A 7134-nucleotide genomic window follows, 5' to 3' on the forward strand; every position below is an offset into this window, starting at 1 on the left:
TTTGTTCGTTTGTTAGAGCAATATAGTAAAATGTCTGTTTGTTCGTTTCTTAGAGCAATATAGTGAAATATTTCTGTTTGTTCGTTTCTTGGAGCAATATAGTGAAATATTTCTGTTTGTTCGTTTCTTGGAGCAATATAGTGAAATGTTTTTGTTTGTTCGTTTCTAGATGAAAACATGTCTTCATTTGGTGTCAGTGCTTCGTGTTTCTTTAATACTTGCAAGGTACAAGTCCTAAAACTAATGTTTCTAGAAGATAATAAAATTACAGAAATTTTAATTTATGTTCATGCTCTAAATGGTACACACAATCTGGTTCATTCTTATTGGTCCTCATAACTCTCCCTTCTCTAGCCTTTTTTTTCTTTCAGTATTGGGCCAGGCGTGGCCAGTGGTTTGTACGTTAGGCTACACATTTGAGGGTTCGAGCCATAATTTCGCGGAAAACGCTTCGCACTTTCAACCCTGTGTTGCTAGCTAGCTGCTTTACCTTTAACTTGTGAATAATTCAAAATTGGTCTCTGACTTGGCCATTTAGTCGACTTGTGTAGAAGGTGCCATTCGATTCATTTTTTTTTCTCCACTTCCTCATGAATCTCTAATTAATCGCATTCATTTGAAATCCTTCACTACGAGTTCAGTTTTTCTGGGATTGATTGTTTGAACTGTGTTTGGTTTGTTAATATAGAACGAAATCCAGATTTCGTGAACAAGGAAGTTCTTTGAGTAAATAAGGTGACGCTTAGGCCTAACATGCCCTGTATCAATTATTTTTGCATGAACGCTTAAGGGCCCTCTATGTCTGAAAAAGAAAATATTATTACGTAAGTAAAGTTCTCCATGGGCAAATAGGAAATAGTTATAGTTTAGTGAAGCAGAAAAGGTTGCTTGAATTAAACTCTCGTAATAAAAATCAAATTATTGTGAGTTTAAAGCACGTACAGATTGCTATGAGACATAGCAGTGAAAGTTAATGTTGAGATTTAAAAACAACAAATAACTATTTGATACTGTACAGTAAGTCGACAAAGCCACTTGACAATTTTTACAAAGAAAAATATTGTTTATAATTTTCTTCCCGTATTTCAGTAAAATATCTGTTTTGTGTTTTTCTCTTGGCCTGCTCTAATGAATGATTGTAACTGGATATGGTTGATCTCAAAGTTCTTTGCCCACCCGCCAACACTCATTTTTCAAAACAATAACGGCTACTCAAAAGTACAGCAAATATCCGACAAGGGATTTGAATTCTTGTCTCCTACGGTATCAAACAATATGATGATTGTGTTTAATTATATATCGGCTTGCTTGATGCTTAAATTAAAGCGTTGATTATTTTAAGTTCGGAAGACAACGGACGTGCGTATTATCACTGATAAATCACTTGGCTACTCCAGCTGCATGGGCGCTACGTTTGAGAGGGGGTGCGGGGTCCTCTGTACAGTGCGGGATGGATTTTCAAGAAATATCTTTTTGAAAGCCTATTTCGCATGCATTATTTGTTAGCAAGTCGCACGTTAAATATTGATTAAAGTATATTAAGAGCGTATTTCATGGAATACAAAAGGTCCTGTAAAGTTTGAATGTTTGTCCAAATCCGCCATGGTCTCCGTTTTCGCTCTTGCAGAAAAATCCCAATAACTTAAATAATGTTATAAGTAATGAAGTTTTTCAGTAATCGTTATATTAATAAGTTGTCCTCGTTGCAGCAATAAGCTGATTAGAGGGTTGTTTGCTTGTTATTAAGCGCAAAGATATATAATGGGTAGTCTTTGCAGTGCCCATCATCTGGGGTTTAGTGTTATAAGCCTCCATACTAACCGCTGGAGGGCATACAAAGGGTTGAATTATTCCTTGTTACGCAATACCGTTATCTGTCCTGGTTGTCAACTTATTGTCATAACGGATAATGTCTGTGGTAATAGCACCCAAATGCGTTTGGGATATCTCATCTACCAGACAATAACCAAATGCCGATGTCAATCTAGTCAGCCATCATGGGGGGGAAAAAATCAATCAAATAAGAGTACGAAGCTGAGTGCTATATAATATTGAATAGAACTAAATAGAAGTATAAGATATTGAGTAGAACTAAATAGAAGTATAAAATATTCAGTAGAACTAAAAGATATTGAATACAACTAAATAGAACTATAATATATTAAATACAACTAAATAGAACTATAATGTTACGACAGCGAAAGTCACGTGATCCTGGTAACATGTAATGAGTTCTAGAAAGATCGGGGAACATCACGAATAATCCAGTATTTGCTAGGCGCCCTCTATTCTTGTATACAAGTGCGCCAGACAGTGAATGGGGAATAGAATTGCAGACAGGCAGAGATAGAGACGGACAATTGAGTCAAGCGCGGTAGTAAGTAAAGTGCGTGAATCGTTCGTTGTGAATTATAGCGTGTATGTTAAAGTGACTGTGGAAATTAAGTGTATTGCAAAGTTGCATTGAGGAAGAATAAACTAATTTTATTTAAGAAAGGACTTGTATCGCTGAAGTTTCTCGGAAAAAATTTCTACGGAAAATTAACAAACGACCAGAGACGTAAGAATAAGATCTTTTAAACCAAACTGTAAGTTTATTAGTGCAACTATTTATTTGCCTACAACTTTTCGGATTTAATAAATTTATTTAATAGATTTATTTGTCAGTAAATATGTACATTTTAAGTAAAACTAGATTATAAACAAGAGGGAATCCTCAATACCTTGGCACTTTAAATTCTCTTGGGCAAGATTAGAGTAAATTAAACTATGGATTTGTTTTTAAATTTTTATTAACTATGTTTTTATGCGTCGGCAATACCAAGCGTGGGGTGGGGTGCGCGTATATCCGATTCGATTTTATTACTCGTCAAATTGAAATTCTTTTAGGCAGGGTTAGAGTAAATTAATCTATGATACTTTGGGCGTGGTCAAATACATCAGTCGAAAGGGTTTGACCTCCTGAGTTCAAAACTATAATTAGATCTCAAATCAGTCAAGACATGACGGAGCTATGAGCTAAAAGTTTGTATTTGAAAAATTCAGAGCTATTCTATGAGCCGCTGTGTCGCGGTTAATAAATGTATTGTGACAGCTATAACATAACTCTTAATCTAACCTATATAAAAGCCAATGTGTGTCACGTCACGCGTGATTTATTTTTGTTTCAAAATAGGAGTCATAAAGGTTAAAATGCATTTATCAAGATACGATTTTAGAAACGGGTGCAAGGAAGTCGTGAGGATGTGTGTTCAGTGAAACCTTGTAAGTGTAGTGAGTGTTGGTATAATAAGCCTAAAGTAAAGACGTAGTGAGTGATAACCTAGCCTGAGAGCCAAGTTAAAAATTTATCATGAAAGTAAAAATATCGATTCAATTTTATAACCTAAATCATTTCTGAATTAAGTTATTTTCTGTTATATCACCAACATTTTTAATAAAACAAACCTCTATAATCAAATGAGACTCTAAATTAAGAAAACAAATATTTTTTTCAGTTTTGTTGTTTATACATTTCATTTTATACTTTCAGTACTTAGACTAACAACAATATTAGGTTATACTTTTGTTGCTAAGCAACATGACATAAAAGCCATTGTTGGAACTTAGTTTTACCAAAACTCACTGGCTTTTCTAAATATTAGAAGTTGTTAATCTAACTGATTTTTACCAGTAATTATTCTATGAATACGCTACGAGTTCATTTCATGAATGGTCTTAATTTTGATTGGCTCACAAAGGAAGTTACCGACGTTTGACTGCCTCGACTTCACTTTTCTGCCTCTTTTTTAGTCAAGCTTGGTTTCTGGTAACTAAGAAACGTGAGGTTAGGATAAGCTATGGAGGGGGTGCTAGTTCTTGCCCGTCATTTTTGACAGGTTATATGCTAGTATTGACTGAGAAGACGAATGTTGTTGTTTCTTTTAATGACATTTCATGAGACAGACAACTCTTGCTGTCTTGAGTAAAAGTAGGACATTAATCTAACGAGTCTCAATTACCTATTGGCCTATTTTCGGCCATATTTGTGTGTCATGGACTAGAGAATAAAACGTGTTTGCTAAAGTACTGTTTCATTATGTGTTCAATAAGTTATGCCCTTTCAACTTGACTAGTGTGTGTGTTTGACAATCCATTAGTCAAGGAATATTGTTTTTATGTTATCGACAGTACCCGAATGAGAACCTTTGTTACTTAGTTAAACTAATTTTTTCATTGGTTTTAATGCTTCAAGTATCTTTTCTTCTTGGCCTGCTTTAATATTACATACTATTCACTCTAAAGTAACATTAAATTAAGATTAATATAATTTGATGAATCCTCAATGAAGTTTCAGTAATAAAACAACAGGTAGATATATTTGTTCCGGTTATATTTTCATGGTATTTATTTGTAAGACATCACGTAGCATTTTATGAATAAATTCAAAGGAAGTAATTTTCGTAGTATACGTGTATAAATTTCACCAGGCAGCGTTATAATCAGTCTTGGTACACAACGTGTGTGCTGCCTGGTGAAATTTGTTGTGTACCAAGACTGATTATAACGTGTGTGCTGCCTGGTGAAATTTGTTGTGTACCAAAACTGATTATATGATATGAACATCAATCCCATATATCTTTATCTAAATTGCCTTGTTTAAAAGTTCGTGATTTGAAGTACGTTACGTAAGCGCGTGAAAAGGCTCGGGAAAAACAAAATGCTTTATAAATGTAACTGTGAAATATTGAAAAGGCTCGGGTAGAGAACGAAGACTACATCTAACCCATTATCCTCGACGTAACTTAGCGCATTTATTTTCGTAACATAAACGCACACTGCGTATTAGCGTATAGCCACATCGATTGAATGATAAAGATCGTACATGAATAACGCGAGCTTTGATTGTAATCGACTTTGTAAAATTTAAAGAATTGTAAGAAAATATCATTAAATCTCAACAAAAGCAACTTTTAATATTACATACGATTTGTTCATCTTCCGTCAGTAACTTTCTGTGTACAGCGTTTTAACGATGGCGTATAAACCTGTTCTATGTTGTAGCGGTGAACATATTTACTACTCGGTTCTGGCTTTTTATACAAGGTGCGAACGTTTAATCTGTAGTTGTGATAATTTGCCGAATCATAAGTGTGATGAAATAACACTGATGCTGTGCAGAGACTCCAGTTTAACGCTGTATCGTATGGAAGTACATAGTGTCAGTGATTCGGTTCTAGAAGCAGAAGTCGAGATCTGTGGAATATCATTTAATTTTTTAGTTTACTCAAGTTCCTCACATTCTGTGCTTTCTCTTAACGGATGATGAGATTCTGTGAAATGTTTATTTATACATGCAGTATAATATTTTAACAGTTGTGGTTTAAATGCCCAATGAATAAACAATCAATGAAATACTCGTATTTATTTATTGTGAAGCTTTGGTTAATATGCTGTTTGTAATTATCTTGATCTGGTTGTTTAGCTACTTTAAAGATAGGTTTCGTGGTACGTGTATGTGTTTTTAGATATCTAATCAAATGTTTTTAAGAGTGCGTCCATTATCTAACAAGGCAACTGTAATTCGAGGTGCTGGTGTTTCATTCAACGACGTACGTAAAGTAGGTAACCAGATTTTAAAACCCAGCACCGAAAACTAAGTAATCATGGTTACTATGACGACGTAGGTAAAGTAGGTAACCAGATTTTAAAACCAGCACCGAAAAATAAGTAATCATGGTTACTATGACGACGTAGGTAAAGTAGGTAACCGGATTTTTAATTAGAGCAGTTTGATTGCTTGTTGTACCATCTTTTCTTGTCGTGTACGTAAGATATATCTGTAAATGATTAGGAACAAATCAGAGAGTATGAAACTTAACCCGGGTTAATCAACACGAAATAAATATTAATATAATAGAGCGTTTGTAGAGTTGCACGAGGAATGAAAGTTTTGATGGTCAGAATAACCCAAAGAAACGAGTATCACAAAGTTAAAGTTGTATCGTTTTAATATATGTTTTTATGTGTGTGGGTGTAGAGATCTTTGTAAATGGCAAACCTGATACCAAGGACTGCTATATTCCATAAAACAATATCGGTTTACACACACACTGCCAGTGTAAAAAGAACAAATCTCTCTTTGTCTATAAACTTTTCCTGAACCTGCCGTCCTCTGATATATGTATATAAAGTAGGGTGTACGAAGTAGGCGGTATAGTCTTAGATAGATTAACACTGTAGTAAAAAAACACGTGGAATATCAATATCGCAACCACGTGTTCTTATTTTCACAAGTTACCAGTAAAAACATACGCCATATATAATTTTACATTTTCTTTTGTGAGCAAAACCTATGTATCGTTTTGTTTAAAGGAGAATTTTGAAAATTTGGGTGGTTATGTAAGAAAGTTAACACAGCCTTAAAGGACCTAAAACTGCCTTCATTGTACATAGGTCGTTTATAACAGTTTTAAGGGACCCCAAACTGCATTTATTGTACATAGGTTATTGATCACAGTTTTAAGGGACCCCAAACTGCATTCATTGTGGTCATTGATAACACCAGTTTTAACGGACCCCAAACTACATTCATTGTACATTGGTCATTGATAACACCAGTCTTAACGGACCTCAAACTGCATTCATTGTACATTGGTCATTGATAACAGTTTTAACGGACCCTAAACTACATTCATTGTACATTGGTCATCGATAACAGATTTAACGGACCCCAAACTGCATTCATTGTACATTGGTCATTGATCACAGTTTTAACGGACCCCAAACTGCATTCATTGTACATTGGTTATTGATAACAGTTTTAACGGACCCCAAACTGCATTCATTGTACACGAGTCATTGATAACAGTTTTAACGGACCCCAAACTACATTCATTGTACATTGGTCATTGATAACAGTTTTAACGGACCCCAAACTGCATTCATTGTACATTGGTTATTGATAACAGTTTTAACGGACCCCAAACTACATTCATTGTACATTGGTCATTGATAACAGTTTTAACTGACCCCAAACTGCATTCATTGTACATTGGTTATTGATAACAGTTTTAACGGACCCCAAACTACATTCATTGTACATTGGTCATTGATAACAGTTTTAGCGGACCCTAAACTGCATTCATTGTACAT

Source organism: Limulus polyphemus, unplaced genomic scaffold, assembly GCF_000517525.1.
Source record: "Limulus polyphemus unplaced genomic scaffold, Limulus_polyphemus-2.1.2 Scaffold7862, whole genome shotgun sequence".
Taxonomy (NCBI): domain Eukaryota; kingdom Metazoa; phylum Arthropoda; class Merostomata; order Xiphosura; family Limulidae; genus Limulus; species Limulus polyphemus.